Here is a 20,724-nt window from a genome sequence, read left to right as displayed (position 1 = left end):
TTGGAATTTAGTAATTGAGTAATATCAAATAGAAATTTAGTTCTATGGAGGAAAACTCTAGCTTCAGATTAGCATCAGCATGTTTGGGCTTCATGCAAAAGATTTAGTCAACATAAATTTGGAAAACAACTAGCTATGGCTCTATCATAAGACAGCAGTTGGTACCTAGAAACAAAAGACAAATTGATAATAGAGACATTTACAGATTGATATACCTGTCCTTATGGATCAGCAAGCAGTAATTAGTCATCGTCAGGCGGACATCAGTTCAGTCAGCATCAGCAACGGGTCATAGAAGGGGTAATGGTTGAGAATTGGGGACTCTAAGCTCTCTGAACCATTAGGAAGAAATATCTAGAATAGACAGCAAAGGCGCAACGAGCTCTAAGCATCGAGCGCAAGAGTAAGCACGAACATTTATGCATGGAGCACAAAAAAAGTAAACAGTTGAGTAGATCTCTCTCTGAGTAGTGTCGAAGCATGACCCAGAAGAATGAGCGAAGAGTTCTTGGTGCAGTGCGGTTAAGTCATTGTCATTGGTCAAGGAATCATAAAATAGCCATTAGTCCAATAGAATTATTATTTTAAATCTAAGATATAACTGAACAGTCTTTCACACTTTGATGATTGGCTCTTCTTCTTTACGCACATCATTCGACTCATCAAGAAGCAACATTTACATCCTTCCGTCCTTCCGTCAGTACATCCATCGTTAGTTCCTGGGAACATTGCCTTCACACACACTAAACTTCACTTTGTATATACATTTACTATATGGGTTTCTAACAAGCAGTATTCATGAGACAAGAAAAATACATTTTGCTACTGCATATGATTTGGTCAACCTTCAGTTAGAAGAATACATTGTTATTAATCAGCAAGCATGAGATATTTTATTCTGACTTTGCATTTTTCATGTAAATGGCTGTGCAACACTAAGGCCTAGACCTTGGTAACTTTGATGTCTACTGTTAATTTAGGCATATACATAGCTTTTAATCGTAAGTATAACATAGTACTGCCTTTTTACACTAATTTAAGCTCTAAATAAACATTAATATGCTTTTTAATAAAACATTACATAGTAGTTGGCGGCCATTCAAGTGGGTACATTTTCAAGTTACATATTATTTTGTATGTTAATTCATTTTTTATGCAGATTCAAAATACAGAATACATAAAATATTTGTTAGTAAAAGTTTCAGCACTCACACTAGATATCCACTACAGCACACATCTCTCTGTAAGTTCTGTAGCATGAATTCTCTCATCTTTCATTGGCTTAAATCATTGCTAGAGACTGGCAGGTTCTCTCTGCAGTGATAAAGGGTATCTTATTACTAATTATGGATTCAAATTCTGTTTAAAACCAAATGATCCACTTTATTTCATGGAGACAGTGGTGAGTCTCATGTTGGCAGCATCTGTTCAGGATTGTCAGAACACATTTCAGAGGGGCCACGGGGCACGCAGGGGTTACCGAACCCAACAGTGGTGGTTGAGGCCTTTTATTCCTGATGTCCCAGGGCCCAACCTACTATGGATCTTGTGAAACTGGGCCAAGTACCTCGCCTGCACTTGAATCTTAGTGGTATCTATGAATGAACAGTCAAAGGCTCCCTCACAGGGGAAGTGTTGATACAGATAAGGGAAAAAGACTCATAACTCAAAATGCACAAAGTGTACGAACAACAAAATAAGGCGGTCATTCCAACCGCGGCGGGCGGCGGTCGCCGCCCGCCATGCGGTTACCGCCGAATGACCGCACCGCGGTCAGAAGACCGCGGTGGCCATTCTGGCTTTCCCGCTGGGCCGGCGGGCGACCGCCAAAAGGCCGCTTGCCGGCCCAGCGGGAAAGACCCAGCAACGATGAAGCCGGCTCCGAATGGAGCCGGCGGAGTTGCTGTGTGCTGCACCCGTCGCGATTTTCAGTGTCTGCAAAGCAGACACTGAAAATCATTATGGGGCCCTGTTAGGGGCCCCTGCACTGCCCATGCCTGTGGCATGGATTTATGGATTTATTAAAATGGATTTATTAAAAATGTGCACAGAGGGCACCTTAGAGGTGCCCCCTGAAAACCTACCAACTACTACTATATTGACTGACTAGTTCTGACCAGTTCAGCCACCACAGATGCATTTCTGGCCACCCAGAGCCAGTGCTCTTGAGGGACTGAGATGAAAGCCTGCACTGGGCAGCAGTGTGACCTCCTCTCCCAGGTAGGATGGACATTCCAGGGCAGAGAGCTTCAAAGACCTTGCCACCTTTGTAAATGTGACCCAACCAAACAACAGAGATGACCAACCCCCCACCCAGACCTGACACCACTTTCGGCAGCAGCACAGGTGGGAAAATGTGTTAAATTAGGAGGAGTGCCCACTTCATGCCAGTCCCACCCCTAAGGTGGAAAAGCTGAAGTGGACAGTACTTTTTAAATTCCTCCATCATACTTGGAAGGAATTAGGCCATTAGGGTTAGGGTTAAGCCCACCTCCCAACGTAAGTGTTCATAAGAAGGGTGTAGTCACCCTCAAGGAGATCAGCCCATTGGCTTCCACCTGGCTCTCTCTGTAGGACCCTAAATTGAGTATCTAGGTGGCATCCCTCAACCCTAGAACTCAGATTTCAGCAACCTAAGAAGACCTGGACAAAGAAGAGTTGCGCCAGCAGAAGAGGAAAAGAAGAAGCAGCTGACCTGAAACCAGCCCCTACGACCTGCCTGCTGACCTTGAAGAATCCTGCACAAGATGCCAATTCGTCCAGCTTTCAATAAAGACTCAAGTCTCCCATGGGCAGAAGACTTGCCCTGCAAGAATAAACTCCAAATAAAGGACTCTGCAGCTACTGGACCCCGGACCCCCACACCAGAAGTGACCACTGCACCCAACATCCACGACCCAAGACAAAGCCAACCAATGCTGACAACGCGGGTCCCCAGCTGCCGAAAGAGCGAGTCCAGTGTGGTCTCACCCATCTTCGACTCTTCTGAGATGCCTGCAGCCGCTGCACACAGGCCCCTCTCCCATAGGCTTGTGGAGAGAGAAAATCCATCATCTCCAGCAACCACTGCACCCATGACCCCAGCTGAGGTGGGTTACCGTGCCAATGATGTTCCACCCCTTTCTGGACTCCCGGACGACACCTGCAGCCTCAACACACAGGACCCACTGATCGCAATTGCTTCTAGACGTCTAAAGACACCCCTGCATCCGTCACCCCTGGGAACAGGAAAAGAGGACCAAAGGTGAACCTACATCCCTGAGCACCCCCAGTCTATTACCTACCTGCTTGTTTTCCCTGACTGGCTTCCTAGTAGAGCCTGCAGCCTGTCTTCATGAGGACCAAACTCTTATAGGAAGCCATTGGGCACCTGACTCCTTACTGCGCCTCTGCACCCGGCCGTCCCAATGCCGCCTTTTGTGACTTGTTGGTGTGGTTATAATCAGTGCCCAGTACTTACCTTAACTCCCTGAGATTGACTTTGTAAATCATTGTTGAACATTGTTTTCCTCCATAGGATAACATTGATAGAACTCTGGAAATTGCACTACTTCAGAAACTGTATTTATGCTTAAAAGTCTACTTACCTGATTGAGTTTGAAACATATATAAAAAGAATTGTTATTTTTCTAAATTGGTCTTGGATTTATTCTTAGAGTGTGTGTCTTATTTATTGCCTCTGTGAGTACAAGAAATGTTTAGCACTACTCTCTGGTATGCCAAACTGCTCGCCCACACTACCACCAATAGAGCATTAATCCTTTCTACTTTTGCCTCTGCAATACTAGTTGGGGATCCAATCGGCTTTCTGGCCACTGTATTTCATTTGAGTGCACTATATAAAGAGACAGCTTCCTACATTGGTGGAGCAGCAGTGGGGTCTGCGACTTTGCATTTGCTAATACCACTTGTTCAGAAGATCTAAAAATGTCCTTTTGTTAAATTGCATTTTTTTGAATGGGTATTTTTCCACATTCCTAAAAGTACTGTTATGGTCCTGGTTAGATCCCTGTAGCTTGACAATAAAATGTTTAAAAAACTTACTTAAGTTAGCACTGCAAAAACCTGTTTTAGGTTTATTTCTATAGCTCAAAAGGGTCCCAATGTTTGTAAAATAATGAGTACCTCAGAGGAGAGGGTTATGGATCTCGACCTCACCCCTTACCTTAAGTTGTTGCACAAACTGTTAAGGACCCTCCGTAAAAGGTATAAAATAAAAACAGGTTCAAACCTTACCAGTACAAGGCTCCAGGAGATACTGGCAGATTATGAGCAGGCCCATTCTGTGGATTAGGCCACTGCCCCTGTAGATCAGGGCAGTGCAAGTGAGGAGGCACTGGACCCTCCTACACTTAAGAGTGGAATCTGTACAACAAGTGTCTAGGACACCACCCCTAGTGAGGAGGACTCAGGTTCCTCAAGGTCCAGTGAAAGACTTTCTGAAGAGGAGATTCTTTTAGCGAGTTTAGCTATGAGAGGTGCCCAGGAAGACAGAATCCTAGCAATAGAGAAAGAAAGAAGAGACATGGGTTTAGAACCCATGGATGGTGGCAGAAATTTCATCACTAGGGACAGAGTAGAGCATAGTGACTCTAAAGTCCCCAAAGGGGTTGTCCCCAAATATGAAGAAGATGATGGTACCACCAAATGGTTCACAGCCTGAGAAAGGGCATGTGTAGCCTGAAAACTTGATGAACAGCATTGTGGCTCTCCTCTGTGGGAACTGTTCTCAAGAAAGTGCAGGGATAGACTCCTGACACTGAATGAGGTAGATGCTAGGTTCTATGACCTGATTAGGGGTACTCTGATTGAGGGTTTTGGACTTACTCCTGAGGAGTACAGAATCAAATTCAGGGAGGCTAGGAAAAACCTAAAGTCAGTCCTGGGTTGATTTTGTAGAATTCTCAGTGAAGACACTGGGTAACAATGTGCATGATTATGAAGGCCTTTAAAATGTACTAATGAAAGAGCATTTGTTGAGTAATTGTGTGCAGAAAAAGCTACACCAGTACCTCGTAGACCTAGGTCCACTTTTTCCACAAGAATTGGAGAAGAAGGCAGACCACTGGGTCAAAACAATGGTGACCAACACTTCCACTTGAGGGAGAGACCACAAAAAGGAGACCAAAAAGCCCCCAAGGTGAAGAGATAAACCAAAACAAGGACAAAAAAAGGAGCCTTCTAAAGGCCCCCAAAAACCTGCACAGGAGGGTGGGTCTGAGACTCTTCCCGGCCCAAGGATGGGTACAAAGGTAAAAAATGGGATCCCAGAAAGGCAAAACCAATGGACATCAAACTGAAGATCTTAACTGCCTTAACAAAAATAATGCCTCTAGTGCACCTGCAGTGAATGTAGTGGTAAGTCTCTAGATGGGATTCCAAGTAGGCCCTGACCATGTCAGTGAGCCTCCAGAGGCAACTTTAGTCTCAGGGGGTAGGATGGGTGAAGCTGTCCTGGCTGCCTGTTCCAGTAATCTAGGGAGATGCAGACATCAGCCTTAAATAAATGTGATTCAAGATGAAGCACTGACAGACACTGGTGCTAGTGTCACTACAATGACTGAGCAACTGGTGTCCTCACAACAGTATCTAACTAGTGAGACATACGCAATCCTCATCACTGATAATAAGGTGCATCCAATGGTGATGGTATCCTTAGAATGGGGAGGAGAGTATGTCCTGGAATTCCTGTGCAATATCTGCTAGAAATTGATCTGGTATCCTCAGCATGGGCTGAGGTAGAAAGATAGACCCATGCAACTATGCTGGGTATCCCTGAGTGGGCCTGTGTAAAAACAAGAGCACAAAGTAGGGCCCAGGGTAAAAAAGTAGAGGGGGAGTCAGGAATAATGGCCAAATCTACCAAGAGGAAAGGTAAAAAGTCTGGGAAGGCAGCTTCCAATCAGATCCCAGAACAGGTTCACTCTTCTCAGGTAGAAGACCTGACAGCCCCAGAGGGAACTGAACCTCAGGAGCTTGAGCCTCACATGGCAGAGCTCCTAGGACTGGGGGGATCTCTAGAGGGGATCTGTGCCAGGGAGAGATGACCTGTCCCTCTCTTGAAGGCCTGAGACAGCAAGCTGCTGATCAGGAAAAATAAGATATCAGTGGCTTCCACATGGCCTACTGGGAGGAGAGACTCCTATTCACTGAGGCCAGAGACCCCACACCTGCTACTAGGAGAGTGGTAGTGCCTCAGCAGTTTAGAGAGTTTCTCCTCACTTTGGCTGATGATATCCCCCTAACTGGGCATCTTGGCCAGACAAAAACATGGAGTAGTTTGGTAAACCACTAGTACTGGCCAGGCATGACCCAGGTGGGAAAGCCAGGGGCAAGACAGGTGGCCACCCAAAGGCCCCTATATTCCACTTCTAGTGGTTGGAGTTCCCTTTGAAAGTGTAGAGATTGACATTGTCAGTTCCATTGACCCTCTAACAGCATCAGGGAACAGATTTATACTGGTTGTCGTGGATCATGCAACCAGAGACCATGAAGCAATTCCTCTGAGGACCACTACTGGCCCTATAGTAGCTAGGACCCTATTGGTGTATTCACCAGAGTGGGCTTTCTAAAGGAGGTGGTGTCAGACAAAGGTACCAGCTCCATGGCTGGCTACCTAAAACACATGAGTGTGGTGTGACCTATAAGTTCACTACCTCCCAACACTCACAAAACCAACAAACAAAAATCAACAACCTTGTTGAGAGATTCAACAAGACATTGAAAGTTATGATTGGTGGACTCCCTAAAAAACTCAGAAAGAGATGGGATGTCTTACTTCCATGCCTGATTTTTGCCTATAGACAAGTGCCACAGAAGGGAGTAGGTTTTGCTCCTTTGAACTCCAGTAAGGAGTCCCCTTTGTCTTGTGAAGGAGGGATGGGAGAGACATCTCAGAGAGTCTAAGGAAGACAATGTGGATCATTTGATTGACTTTCGTTCTGAGATGACTGAGTACATGGAAAAAGCTTCCAAAAATATTTAGACCAGCCAAGAGCCTTAGAAGCTCTGGTATGACCAAAAAGCTGCAATGGTGGAGTTCCAACCAAGGCAGAAGGTACGGTTGTTGGAGCCTGTGGCTCCTGGGGCCCTCCAGGACAAATGGAGTGGACCCTACGCCATACTAGAAAGAAAAAGGGAAGTCACACGTCTAGTTGAGTTTGGCTATTTTAGGAGCCCCAATAGGGTTATCCATGTAAACCAGCTGAAACCCTATTATGACAGAGCTGAGATGACTATGCTCATGGTCACTGATGAGAGACAGGAAGCAGAGAGTGAACTTCTCCCTGATCTCCTCTCCTGGAAACCAAATGATGGCTCGATTGAGGGAGTTGTCTTTTAAGACACCCTCACTGACCAACAGCAGGCTGACTGTAAGCACGTCTTACAGCAGTATGCTGAACATTTCTCCTTGGCCCCTGGTCAGACTACCTGGTGCACAAATGATGTGGGCACTGGGATAGCTTCCATGTCAAAAACAAAATTTACAGACCGTCTGACCATGCCAAAGAGAGCATCAAAGCTGAGGTCAGCAAGATGCCGGAATTAGGATTCATTGAGCACTCTGAAAGTCCCTGGGCCAGCCCAGTGGTTCTAGTCCCTAAACCTCATTCCCAGGGTGGAAAAAATAAATTAGGTTCTGTGTGGAGTATAGAGGTCTCAATGCTGTGACAAAAAATGGTGCTCACCCCATTCCTAGGATGATGAGCTTGTGACAGGCTAGGGGTAGCTAAATATATCAGTACTTTTGATTTCACAACAGGGTACTGGCAGATAGGTCTGACCCCTAGAGCAAGAGAAAATCTGCATTCTCCACTCCAACTGCATTATCAGTTCACTGATATGCCCTTTGGACTAAAGAATGCCCCTGCCACCTTCCAAATGTTGGTGAACAACGTCCTGGCTTGGTTAGAAGACTTAAGTGCAGCATATCTAGATGATATTGCTGTCTTTATCTCTACCTGGCAGGACCACCTGATCCACCTGGGGAAGTCCCTTGAGGCTCTGAGAAAGGCAAGCCTCACTATCAAGGCAAGCAAGTGCCAGATAGGGCATAGCTAGGTTGTATACGTGGGCCACTTGTAGGTGCATGCAAAGTTCAACCACTGCAAGCCAATATACAGACAATTTTAGACTGGGTAGCTCCAACAACCCAGACCCAAGTCAAGGCACTCCTTGGCTTGACTGGGTATTACAGGAGGTTTGTGAAGACGTATGGCTCCAATGTGGCCCCTCTCATAGAACTGATCTCCAAGAAAATGCCAAACAAAGTAAACTGGACTGTGAGCTGTGAAAAGGCCTTTGACACCCTGAAAGAAGCAATGTGCTCGGCACCTGTTCTCAAAGCTCAGGTTATACCAAGCAGTTCATAGTGCAGACAGATACCTCTGAACTTGGGACAGGAGCACTCCTGTCCCAAATCAATGATGATGGCTATGACCAACCTGTTTATTTCATTAATCTCCATAGAGCAGTGTTGGAGTGCCATTGAGAGGGAAGCCTGAACTGTGGTTTGTTCCTGAAGAAGTTGAGGCCATAATTCTTTAGCTCTCACTTCCTTTTTCAAACTGACCACAGGCCTCTCAATTGGCTTATGCAGATGAAAGGTGAAAATCCAAAACTGTTAAGGTGGTCCATTTCCCTATAGGGAATGGACTTCACAGTGGAACATAGACCTGGGACTGATCACTCCAGTGCAGATGGCCTTTCCAGGTTCTTCCACTTAGAAGATGAAGACTCGCCAGGGAAATGTTAGTTTCATCCTCTGTAGGGAGCAGCCACCACAGCTCCTACTAAGGAGTATATGGTGGTAGAGCTAAATCACAAGGGCCGGGACCTCTGAAGAGGACTCCTTCTCGCCCTTCCAGCTGATCTCAGGATGCCCCCAAAAGACATGCACAAAAGTTGGGGGGCGCTCACACCTTGGTGGGGGCTCTCACTCGGTCTCCCGCTTGGGGAACATTCATGGGCCGCTTTTGTGGCCCCTGCAGGCTTCCCCCCTACTAGGAGAAATATAGTATCCTGGAAGAGCCTTCGGGCTCAAGTGCCTCGTCGTTACTGAAATGGACACTCTGCCCCACTCGGGTCGGTCTGGGGCCTGCAAGAGCCTAAGAGGACCCAGCTCTTCTACCCCACGCCCACCCTCTGCTGGGGCACAGAGTCCCCAGGAGTGGCTCCCCAGGAATGCCTCTCCAACACAGAGGCATCTGTAGCACCTCATGAGCACCCTCAGTAGTTCCAAGCTGTGGGTTGGGCCACATCTCTCCCTTGCTCGTGTCCGACCTCCGGAGTCTGAATTGGCTGCAACACGGGTCAAAGTCTCCGGAGGGCCACTCTAACCTGGATTTTCTTCAGCTCAGCCAGCCATGGAGATCATGCCCCAAAAAACCGTACCAGAGGGCACACTTTGTTGTGCTCTGGACCAGACAAGTCCTCCTGGTTAGGGAACGGACTCCACACACATTAGAGACTCCAGTACTCACGACTCACTGGCAGGTTGGATGTAGTGCCTTGCCACAGGCCCATGCTGAAAACAGGGAGAGGGTCCTCCTGAAGAGTCCTCACCAGAACAGGGGAAGGGCAGGCAAGCCCAGGGGCCCCGTGAGAGTACGGGAGGTACCAAAAGCAGGGTGAAGGCAGGCACGCCAGCACAAAGGTCCTTGTATCCAGGTGGCAGTCCTTCTTTCAGCCTAGTAGGCAGCAGGACAGCTTTCCAAAGTAGCTAAGTTGATTGGCGATTCCTCCTGGCAGTCTTCTGGCAAGGTGCAGTGCGTAGAATCAGCAGAGTCTGGTTACAAGCCCACGAGGTGTCTCCAAAAAATGTGGGGACAACCTTCTGTACTTATGTTCATTCTGCTCAGCTTCCACAACGGTGGGGAGGGGTGGTCCAAGCAGCACTAACTGGTTCCAGGAATTTCCCCTTCTCCACCAGCACTGGCTGAGACAGTAGGAGGTAAACGAACCCTTTGTGTGAGGCCAGGGCACAGCCTTGACAGATGCGTGTGTGCCCTGCCTGTACTTCTCCCAGCCCAGGAAGACAACTCAGTATGCAGATGCACTCTTGTTACACCTCCACACTGTTGTACTAACTGTCTGAAAAGTATACACAAAGCCCTGCTGTTACTCTACCACAGATGTGGATTGAAGGCGAGCTGCAAAAGCACCAGAGTTATAAGCACAGAGAAATGCCCACTTTCTAAAAGTGGCATTTCTACAATGGTAATGAAAAATCCACCTACACCAGTAAGCAGCATTTCTCACTTCCACTACAACTATACTAAACATGCCTATGCCACCCATTGTCACACAACAGGGCACTAGTCCTATCTCTTACCTACACAGGACCCTGCCCTCAGGGCTGCCCAGGGCCTGCCTTAAGTGTGACTTTTATGTAGTAAAAGGGGAGGTGCAGGCCTAGCAAGTAAATTGAGATGCCAATTCCCTGTGGCAGTAGCTGTGCACACAGGTCCAGCAGCGGCAGGCCTGGGACAGATTTGAAAGTCTACTTCTGTTGGTGGTGCAAGCTATGCTGCAGGCCCACTAGTAGCATTTAATTTACAGGCCCTGGTTAGAAGAGATACCAGTGGACAAGGGACTTACAGGTAAATTAAATAAGCCAATCAGGTGTAAGCCAGTCATACCAAGATTAGAAGGGAGAGCACATGCACTTTTGCACTGATCAGCAGTGAAAAAAGTGCCCAGATTCCTAGAGCCAAGACAAAGAGGTTAGAAAAATAGGAGGAGGAAGGCAAAAAGTTTGGGGATGACCCTGTAAAAAGTGCCAGTTCCAGCAGTATTCAGGTGAATCACTGGCAAATATTGAATGGCAGCTAAGGCAATCTCTTGTTTCTGCAAAATATTTCATTGAGGGTGCATCTTTTTTGGGGGCGGCACACATACACTCTGATGGCTGCCTGGACCCACCCGGTGGTAAAGTCACCCCTGTGGAAAAGGAGCAGGAAACACCAGAAGTGGTCCTTGAGCTGCAGCCTCCATCGGCCCGTGCGTCGACTCCCCCTTCTGCCACACTCAGCATTGAGAACTATGCAAAGAGCCGGCAAGGCCCAGAGGAAGGCGGAAAAGAGAGGGCTGCACCGAACCTTCTGAATACCTGCACAGTTATTGCAATGTGCAAAAAGAATACTTAGCGCGGACCCTGCTCGCTGCTCTTCTTGCTGCCTGCCCCCCGAGCGGTATGATTGTCAGCGTGACGCTGGTCCCCAGAATCTGCTGTCCCCACCACTGGTCCAGCAGCCGCAGAGCGCAAGATCAGTACCAGAGCCCCCAGCAGCACTCAGGGTGAATCCTTGTTGCTGGGCTTGTTTTTGTATACTGCAACCCTGTGTCCTGATGGGCTTTGAAAATGTGTGCTGTTGGCAATTTGTTAAGCAACTTTTTTAGATGGTTGTGGTGGTTTATTGGAATGGAAATATGCCATAGGATTCAAAATGCCTTGTACAGGCCAGGTGGACGGAACTCCGCAGAATTGCGCACGGTTTTTATTTAACTCCTCAGAATTCTGTGGAGTACAACTCTGCAAGTTCCACCCACACCTAATTAGGAGCAGGCCATGTGGTGTGCAGGGAGGCTACTGTAATGATGGCATCTGGAAAGGGAAGGAGGAGGAGTCATAAGACAAAGGGTCAAGACATGTTTTGTACCTCTGACACACAGACATCTCCTGCCCGATGGACTGTGCTCTTCAGAGAAAACTGCCCATCTAGCCTCCTAGGATTTCTTCTTACCCACACACTCTATCCTTTAATTTAATGATTTTAAAGTTGATGGCAGGTTTAATATTTTAAATAATATTTTATTTCTGGGTGCTTACAGGCATTGGTTAGTTTGTCGTATTTCGGGTAGCAGTGGGCTAATGGTTTGCAGTGCTACTTCAAGTCATGTTGGCATCTACGTAGACATATTTAATTTGTTTGGAAATTTGTTTTTGGACCCCGAGTTGTTTTAAACTTTAATACTTGATTGGGCGCTAGGGGTCACTGACACAGCTATCCTGATTCTCTATGGAGCTTGGTGCTCCATTGCTGAGGCTCTTGGGGGTGGAGAGATACAGTCGACATCAGTGGGCAAAGTATTAGCCTGATTGCCCAGTTCCACCTAATACGTACCAGGAAGTCATGCAGAGGAAGCTTCTGATATAGCTTTTCAGGCTTACATCTGAGTGGGCCTAGCGTGTCCTTTCCAAGGAGCTGGGTAAACTAAAGACTCTGATGGCCTTCATGGGAACAAATGGGGCCTCAAAATGGTTCTGGAGATTGTAGGAGGGTTAGGAGAGGAGCATTACCATGAGCTCACTAAAATGTATAAATAGGGGTGGAGGATGTTCAAGATGTTTATGTCTATCTAACAATAGGGATCAAAACATTATCTGTTACATATTTTTGAGTGTCCATGATCTTACTAAATTAGGTGTTGTTCTCCCACAATGTGCTTTGATAAAATATGGCCTCAGATGGGTTTTTTTCAAATCACAAAGTGGTTTGTCTCAAGCTGGATTTAACGGCTGCTTTTGCTCTTGATCACCTTCTGCACTCTCCTTATTGCTTTCTGTCACAGAATTAAATAACACCCAAGTGTTGTCTAAAATGGAAAGGAAAACTAAAATTGTAATAGAAGCATATTGTAAAAGATCAAAGCTTCAAAAGTAATTTGGCACACTGTTCAGAAACCAAACTTATGGCTGCTCTTTGTTGTAGCACAAAACATCCCATATTCTATCTTATTTAAGAGCCAGATTAGTCCACTACCTGCAGCTTTTTACATCAAATCTCAAAGGGGTTGACTCTCACTTAATGTGAACAACTGTGTTAAAAATTGGATTATTATTTCAGGGAGATGACTACCCACCTCAAGGAATAATCCCAAACCATGTCAGGGTGAACCTTTAAAGTCACTAAATGAACCTGAGCTCAACACCTTGTTAGCTATGGCACAGAGCAGACAGGCTTAATGAAGCACAATGTGTCAAGTATTTATGCAATATGAAAACAGTAATAAAGTCAAAATGAAAACCAATACCAACCTCAAACTGAATTATATACATACAGTAACATTTAATAAATAAAATGACACAAAAATATAAAAATCTATTAAGATAGAAACCAGATAGCTAGAACCATGGGCTAGAGAGAAATAGTGCCAAAGAGTTCCCTATAGGTTGTTTGCGCTGTGCTGCAGTGCAAAGCTTCTGTGCACTGGACCCAAGTCTATGAGCGACAAGGAACCAACTATGAATCCAACACTTAACTGGGATTCCAGTTTAAGCCAATCAAGCATATGCTCATATGTTTAATTTTAGCATTTGTTGCACTAAACAGGTTTATAAACCTGCATTGTGTTTTATACTCTCTGTGATGCAGAGTTTCCCTGGCACTCATACTGCATGAGTGGTAGAGCTCGGTGAAATAGAAAATTTATGGGGAAGACTAAGCCAGATCGGATGCTTCAGAAGATCCCACATGAAATGATACAGCAGGTGGCATGCAAGGGTTATGAAAAAGACTCTATCTAATTAAAAATAGGTTATTTCTCTAACACTTGCATTTCAATTGATTTGTTGTACAACAGATGGTAGTACTGCGAAATGAGAGTGACAGATTATGACAAGACAGGAAAGGGCACCTATCTGTGACAATACACCAAGAATGCAACATCAGATTGTAACCACAAGAGACAATCTTCAGACTGAAGCATTACTCTAGAAACCTGAGAAACTGAAATCACACCAGGTTCCTGAGACTGTGCCATACTAATAGAGTAGGTGGTGTACCACAAATGCACTTACCCACCATTAAAATGTAGATGGAGTGTTTGAACCAGTCTCCCTGACCCTGCATGCATGTGTGGAGGAGTTGAGATGTACACATTTTAATGGTGGCCTTTTGGGGAGGCTACCTATATCATGCCGCTACCACTTTTTGTAGTGCCAGTTCAAAGAAAGTCCTAACAGTACTGCACATATGCAGCAGTGCTTTAAATGAACCAAAATTGGTGCAAGATCTTTAAAAGGGGCATGGCCGAAGAAGTGTAAGTAAGCATTCTTCCAAAGAGGTATGGCTGAAAACATGTGAACCAGAATCCTGTGTTTCATACATGGTAGCTAACCAGTATTTGCATGATTTCGGCACGCAGTTTTCTCTTACTACATCCAGGCATAAAGAAACAGTAGGCCTACATCTAAAACAAGCCAGACCTATAGGCTTTGCAAATGTTTTTTAACTGCATCAAATAAATAGGTATCAGTAAATAGGTTGTGATAATATGAACGGAAAAATTCTGCCTTTCACACCAGTTTTCTCTGAAGTCATTCACTCTGTAAGACGCATACTTTTTCTCCCCACATCTTTCTGAAATTCTCCATAGTCCACACAATTTTTCTCCTTTTCAGCACCATCTTTTTACTCTCTTTGGCACATACTTCTTTTTCTCTTCTCTATTTCAAGACCCCCCACATCCACTCACCTGCTTCAAACACAGCATTTTGTTTTCTTTTTCTTTGGCAATGTCTTATTGTGAAAGTTGTATAACTCCTCCACACATTTTCTCATAGTTACAATGATCTCTGGTCCATAGAAAGGCCAAACATTGGAGGTGCATGTAATCTGAATACCTTTGGGACCCACTGTGAGAAATAGCCACTCCATTCTGTCTTTCTGCCTTACCAGCAGAGCTCTCAATCAAATCCCATCACAATCACAACAATTCAGTTTCTACTCAAAAAGACACCTGGATGGACTCACAACATGCACTGTACTAGTCACATTCCATAAAATAACTAGAACTTCACAACTAATCCTCTATGGTAATGCAATATTAAATAATACATGCAAGCAGAGAAAATGACACGTTTAACTGCCGTTGGCATGGTAAAATACATCAATTTTCATGATTCAATGGGCCCTGGTGCCACTGCACCCGCTGCATTAATGGTAGCCCCCTGGTAATAGCATCAGCACATGCACAGTAGAAGAAAACATCAGCTGGTGCCTCTAAAAGAAATGCTACAATTAGGGCTGTGCTGATGTATAGCTTCTATTGGTGCAGCTGGTTCAGCAACACCAGGGCAACAGGGGCCCACTGAATGCAGATTATTGCTGTATTTCACAGTTCAAATAGAAGCCAAGGTGCCCATTTTCTACCTTGCACCAGGGCCCATGCCAAACTGGCTACACCACTGGTGCTGTGTATCAAAGTAAATTACTTGAGCATTCTAAGATAACGGTGAGTGACAGATACCTATTTAGTGGCTGATTTATACAAAGTGAGACCAAACAACCTGGGATTAATCTGGCTTACCTGCTTAACCAAATGTTGTGATCTTTGGCACATATTTTAGTTCAGTATTCCCTAATTTTCTTAATTATCTCATGTGAAAGCACCTTCAAATAGGAGAGTTCACAATACAAGACATGTGGGCCACATGCATGGTGCATATGAGAAGTGACTTGTCTCTTAGCTCACAAACATGTCCCTAGGGCAGGAAAAGTTCTACGTTCATGTTTAAAAACTCTGACTTTAATAACTGCCTCTCAGTGCAGTGATATAGAGTGATCTATTAATGTCAAAGTTTCTTTATGTTAAAGGAATTTTGAACAGATATCATCATATTTTACGTGTTGCTGGTTGTATGATTCAGATGGCTAATATTTCAGGGCTTAGATTTCACAAAGGCTAAAATTATTGATACAACTGTGCCTGAGCATGGATGCCAAAAGACTCAGCTAGCTGTCTGATCTTTATCTTTTTAATTATGACCCCCCAAGAGTGGAATGGGGGGGCCAAGACAGCAGAGGCTGTCTCTGCAACATCAACTATCCACTTACAATATGAACAATGTCCAGAGCACAGACCTCTAAGAAAATATCACTGCTGCCCCCACTATCTACAAAACTAATGCAGCAACTTGCAACCTTCTTCAGCCCCAATGCCATAGAAAAGGTATGCTAAACTTTTTCTCTCCTCTTCCACAGCAATCTGCTCCTCCACACGAGTTTGCCACTGCTGTATCCTGGACATTTACAACACGCAAGTGACTGTCTTTTTGTGCTGCCTGTGTTTCAAAAGCAGCAACTTCAAACAGTCTCTTGCTTGTTGAGTGAAGTCTTGTGAGCTTCATAATCAAGATAAAGTGCTCAGGGAAGTCATGGTAGACCAGGACCTAGGTGCAATTTGAAGCTGACCAAAATGGAGAACAGGTCATATATGCCAACCAGGTTCACCCTGGTCTAAATTTTACCTTCTGGAATAGCCCTTTAAGGCCCAATCCACTACAGGAGTACTCTTTTAAAGCCCCTGCACCTAATGGGAAGCACTTAGAGATTCACAGGGTGTCAGACCGATGCCAACTGCAGGATCCAGTTCAATTGAGGTCCATATTTCAGTGGTGAACTGGACAATTGCAAGAAAAGACCTTTGTAGCTTGTTGTATCTGAGTAGCTTGAACAGGAGTCCGGGTAACTGGCCCTCACAGTCCACTTCTTTGTCCTGGGTATAGGATTGAGCAAGTCGAGCTCTTCAATGCACCTCCCAGGTCACAGACAGACAGTCTAGTCCTTTTCCATTCTTCCTAAGGTCCAGCAGTGCCCTGTGGTAGGTGCCTGAGGTGCCATAATTATGCCAGACACTAACTAGTGGGTGGGAAAACAATCCTGGACGGAGCCTAATCAATGTGGTAAAAAAATCCTTTGACACACCTTATCTATCCAGTTTGGGCATTTTCAAGATGACATAAGTCTTCGGCCACACTAAATTAGGTCTCTAAGGGCTAGGGCTTGCATGGGGAGTGTACTATGTTAATCTTAGTATGCTTCAACATCTAAGACCAAAATCCAGTTTAAGGCAGCCACAGTACCACAATAGACCCAGAGACAGAAGTCTGGTAGTACAAAATTAGGATTCTTCAGCAACCAGACAGAGGATGCAAAAGAACTGTCTTGGTATCATGTTGCCTTCCTTTCAAGCATGCCCCAAGTGCTACATGTGGCTCAGCAGACCTATCAAGCAGGATTTGACACTGCTGTCAAAAGGAGGCACACAGCCCCATCCTGCATATTTTACCAAGCTCAGGGAAGTCATCTATGCCCATTTGCATCATCCTATAATTTGCTTCTGGGATGCATTTCACTCCTATTCAAAAGCTAATCACTGGCTGGCAGCTGGTAGAGGATCATCTTAAGTAGCCTTTTGCAGTCTAGGCAGGTAATAGAGTAACTTTCTAAATGTTGCTTTTCCTCAATATGTATTACAGCTCTGACGTCACCATTGAATTGGATTTTTAATACCTATTAAAAATAGATTATGTTTCTAGGTAATGCCATTCCGGTGATACTAATCTTTAATACTGCTTCCCAGTCTTTCTCTATGAGCCAGCCAGTCTTCCTACAGCAAAAATATCTTTGAAGTGCTGGTCATTGTAAGGACACATTAAGTTATCAACTCAGCCTTCCAATCTAACAGGGAAAAGAGCAGGATCTTGAGAAGCAAACTGAATAAGGCTTGCAGTTGTCAAGAGGGCATGTAATTGGTAATTTTATTTTAGGCAAGAGGGGCTGTTGTCACAGGAGTCTGTAGGCACAATGTGGATGGACTGAACATATGAGCAAATTTGCTTAGCCTGAACACAGATTAAAAAGATTTGTTCTGTTCCTAGTGAAAACTCTCCAACATCTGGGAGGAAGGCCCATCCACATACTGTTGCAAAATCCACCCTGGATGAAAGGCACTATTAGCAGCTGTTATTTTGTGAATGTAAGAGAAAATATGCAGAATTGGCCTAATATGGCATATCTGGAAGAAAACCGATCTGATGACAGATGTAATATGAGGCACAAAATGAAGTTCTAAACTGACAAACAATTGTCATAAGGCAGATAGGAAGAGTTGCAGGGTCTCATAATGAATTGCCTTGTTTTGATATTCCATAGCAGGGACTACTTTATCAAAAACATGATTATCAAGTTATGGTACATGTCAACAACTTGAAATTTATTCTCAATGGAAGTATAATAGCTTTGATGTCATGTCTCCAGAAGAGGGGCCTTGAGATGTCAAGTGAAGAATCATCCCAGTCCAGTTGTTGCACATAAAATGTATCTACAGTGTTGAAGAGGAAATGTTAGGGGGGACAAGTAGAAATGAAAATGTAATGGGGAAATGGATGAGCCCTGTGGAACTCACCAGTGCACCTTCTTTTGGGAGGAATCAAAGGGTAGAATGGCTATGTTTTGGGGGCAGACAGTCAAAAAAAGATCAAATCCTGGATAAAGTAGTAACCTTGATCCCAGACTATGCCAAACAATTGAGAAGTTAAGGGGTGACAGCTGTGTCAAAGCAGCTATAAGGTGTAATAAAATTGGTGTTCCTAATCATGCTATCTACCTTAATTGGGAAGTCATCGAGGATATAGAGGAATACTACTTCAGACCTCTCACCTGACAAACAGCTTGCCTGAAAGTGTTCAACATATAATTTTATTCAACATAATTTTGGAGCAGGGTTGCCAGATTACCACTCTAAAAGCCTTCCTGCGTAGGAGAGATGAGAGATGGGAGAGAAATCAATGGATTGATGCTAGGTTTTTTCAGGAGGGGAATAAATACTTTGAATATATAATTGAACGAATCAGTAACAGACTGAGAGAACATTGACAAGATGATTAAAGTAGCAGGTGTGAGTATCTCCAGGCCCTTTCTAGTTGATTACTGACCTTGGATTATGTAGGGGATTTAGGCTTTGCTCTGTGTCAGAATTTGGTTTCATGGGGTTATCCAAACAGGACAACAATGAATGAAGGCAGCAGATGATAGACAACAGGGATGGAAGCCCATCCCTGAAGTGTGAGTATGCCTTCAGTGTCAGTGGTGGCTCTAATTTCAGCTATTTTTGACACAACAAAATGAGCAAGAGTTAATATAGATGATGAAAGAGATATTTCAGCAAGTTAGCAAGATGCCCCATTGCTGCTCCAACTTAGGAAAGAGTTGAAGACTCATTTCTTTAAAGAACACTGCATCAAGAACGCTACTCCTGCAGAGTACATCAATAGCATCATGAAAAATTACACTATTACCCCCTACCCTGCGCCTTGGTGCACTGTATTTTAAATAAGGTGCACACATGGGGCCAGTAGGGGGGGCGGTAAAGGGTGCAAGAAAATTGTCTTTTCTTAAAAATTCCCCCAAGTATCCACACCCACCTTCCTCAACTATCACTCATTGACATTATGTTTGTCTTTACAGAGCTCTGATGCCTTTTGGCTAAATTTGCTCTGTAGAAATACCATATACATGCATACATTAGTTGTGCCAAGCAAATGTATTTCACCAACAGCCTCACAAATTTCATTAGAAATTTTCAGCACAGAAAAAAATATTTTGGCAAAGTATAATTTTTTTGAACTTCTAATTGAGGCGCTCAAAGACAATTTCTGCTTGGTTACATTTACTCCGCAATCAACAGTTATTTTTATGTTCATGTATTTCTTAAATAGACAATCTTCATTAGCCTTGGCTGAATTGCAATAACTGTTTGCTCACTTTGCCCTTTCAAGCAAAACAAACCATATTCAAATTATTCTTGGCTTTCTCCAAACAGACATTCTATTCAGAACTGCGAGGGCACATCTCTTCTATACCAGAACAAAAACCACTCCAGATTTGTTTGAACCTTGTTGAGCCTCATCAATGAGCTACAGTTAAGTCTTGTGGCAGAGTGAACTATGATGCACATATCTGGGCATACTTGTTTCACTTAGGGTGGCAAACTGAGAAATATAAGCATGATGGATAAATTAGTCAAATTATTCTCATCTGCTACAATGCATCAATTAATCACAGAGACTGGTAACTACTCTGGCACACATTGCCATCCATCATCAACCATTACAAATAAACATATAATGCAAGCAGCTCACCAAGACTGACCCTTAAGAGGCAGGAAATTCTTTGGTTAACTGCAGGCCACTCAGCCAAGATGATTATCAAATTTAAAGAGTGCAAAGTCATGCTACTGTTTTGATCTGTGGCATAAAGTGTATAAATCGTATCTCACCAGCACTATTGTCGCTTCAGTGGCTCCTGACCAAACAGGTCAGGAGCCACTAGAGACCTTATGCTTTGTGCACAAGCGTGGTCAAGTTACGTAAAAAACAATGGTTTTGGGGACGGTACCCTACAAGGAGGTGAATTCTCCCTCTGGAACTAGCTTCTTCTATCCTAAGGAGACCTTCTGAGATCCCATAAAGCCATAAAATAGCATGTGTATTTGTAAAGTGCATGTTCACCTGTAGGCCTCTTGGCGCTGAATAACAGATGTTTATTGTTACCCAACTCAATGGTACTGATTTTATCAACCTCAGAATTTTGGATGAAAGGCTGAATGGACCCAGCAGGAATTGAACCTGTGACCATGAGGTCAAACACAGACCCCTACAGTGGACGCATTAGTCCTCTAAGCCACCAGACCCAGCTGTTGATATGTGATAAGTTCTTACAGACTTTTAATTACACCTAATTAAACCTGCCTTCATCAAAACCTGCAAACATCAGATCAAAGTCCAGATGTGCGAAGAAGTTTTCCGGTTGCAAATGGCCCATCTGGCCGTTTGCGACTTGAAATATGCTTTTTTCTATGTACCAAAGCAAAATGCGACTCAGTAACATGTTTACCAAATCACATTTTGCTTTTGCGATTTGGTATTAGGAAGGGGAA

Source organism: Pleurodeles waltl, chromosome 4_2, assembly GCF_031143425.1.
Source record: "Pleurodeles waltl isolate 20211129_DDA chromosome 4_2, aPleWal1.hap1.20221129, whole genome shotgun sequence".
Lineage (NCBI taxonomy): Eukaryota > Metazoa > Chordata > Amphibia > Caudata > Salamandridae > Pleurodeles > Pleurodeles waltl.
Note: the sequence above shows the minus strand (reverse complement) of the source record.